The sequence below is a fragment of the Nicotiana attenuata genome, unplaced genomic scaffold (genome assembly GCF_001879085.1).
Source record: "Nicotiana attenuata strain UT unplaced genomic scaffold, NIATTr2, whole genome shotgun sequence".
NCBI lineage: Eukaryota > Viridiplantae > Streptophyta > Magnoliopsida > Solanales > Solanaceae > Nicotiana > Nicotiana attenuata.
In genome coordinates this window covers 62,681-64,686 of record NW_017672119.1, presented here as the reverse complement: position 1 = coordinate 64,686, position 2,006 = coordinate 62,681, and positions in this window count along the sequence as shown.

Below are 2,006 nucleotides of genomic sequence, written 5' to 3'. Positions count from 1 at the left end.
GACGAGCATCGGTTTGAGGTGTTAAAGAGGCAGTGGAGCCGGTTGTGGAACTTCGGAGCAAGGTAAGTCTCCTGTCTAACCCGGTGGGGGGGGGGGGGGGGGGGGGGGGGGGGGGGGGGGGGGGGGGGGGGGAATTCACCGTAGGTGTTATATTTATTGTTGTGGAGTTATGCACGTATGAGTGATGAGTGTCCGTCGTATGCTAGAATTAATTCCTGATTATGTCGTGTAGACTTAGGTTTCACCATGCTTTAAAAATTGTACTATTTGAGTTATCCTTGATTGTTTAATTTCTTTATTTTGCATTACGCTTGAGATTAGGCTTGCGTTAAGTGATAGACTCGCTATTGTAGAGATTTGACAAGCTACTTCATAGCTACGGAATAATTGTGCTCCCTTATGAATTCTCCCGCATTGTGCTTTTTTATCAAAAACTTCCTTAAATTTCATAACTCACACGTTTATTCGTTAAGGGTCAAGGAACCGTTAAGCTTCTTATTTCTCTAAATAGGGTCGGGCCGTTTCGTTTGGCAGTTCATTATATTCTTATGGGATCAGGCCGTTCGCCACTATAGTATACATATTCTTATGGATAGGCCATTCACCTCGATAGTATCATATTCTTATGGAATCGACGCAATTTGCTTCGGCAGTATACATATTCTCATGGGATTGCCGTTCGCCTCGACGTATTATATTCTTATGGGAATCAGGCGTTCGCTCGACGGTATATATTCTTATGGGATCGGGGGCGTTCACCTTGGAGTTTTACAATTTTCTTATGGGATCAGCCGTTCGCTTGGCAGAATCAATGCGTGAGATTTTGCCAAGAAGCAGCGTATCCGTTTTTTCCGTGATTTGAGTTTGTGACAACCTATCTGGTGGGGATGATTTATATATTATGTAGTCAGGTTGAGGAGGTAACCGATAATTGAGCACTCGTGTTTTTACTGTTTGAGAGGAGGATTGTACTACGCATCGTATATTCGTTTACAACTATTTTATTACCATGCCTCATACTTGTTTTTACTTTCTACTATACTTGATTTATTGGACCACTAGTAAGTGTCGATGTCGACCCCTCGTTACTTTACTTGGGTTAAGCTAGATACTTATTGGTACGCTGTTGCTTTACGTACTCATGCTACAATTTTGCACTTATATGCAGGTATACATTATATGTCTGGGTGTCTTTTGGGCACAAGGGTGCTATTGCAGGACTTTATAATGAGCTGCATTCCTGTTACGATCCCGCATAACATAAGTATCCATCAGAGTTATTTATATTCTATCCTGTCTACCTTGTATTACAGGCAGATATTGTATTTTAATTATAGTTCTAGTAGATGCTCATGTACTTGTGACCGGGTTTTGGGGTTCCTAGTTTCACGACCAAACGATGGGTCCGCGACGGGCACCCGTACCTTACCTCAATCGAGTTTAAGTAACGTATCTCTTGTATCATTGACTATTATACGGTAAAATGAGTTGGAGAGCGCTTCATGAGAATAAGTAAGAATAAAACATGAGAAGAGAATACTTGATATTGACGACCCAACCTATATAGAACTTACATACGTGACATAACGGGCCTATAAGGCAACAATGATCATTTTAAATAAACTCGAAACATAGGCCGGCAAGGCCACACAAGCATCCGTATACATAACTTCTGTCTACAAGCCTCCAAGAGTACATACTTATCATAAAGGTCGGGACAGGGCCGCGCCATACCAAACAATACGCGTCTAAATCATACTGATCAAACAAGCAACTCCGGAGCAAATGAAGCGCACCAACATCTTTCGCTGAACTGATAGCCTACTTGGAGGACTCTTAACCCGTCTATCGGGACCTTCGGGCATGAAACGCAGCGTCCCCAAGCAACAGGGACGTCAATACAAATAATGTACGGAGTATGTAAGGAATGAAATTAGTAAACAATAGACAGGAGAGATACATGGAGTAAAAGACTCAACATGTATGTCCGAATAATTCTGTGCTGG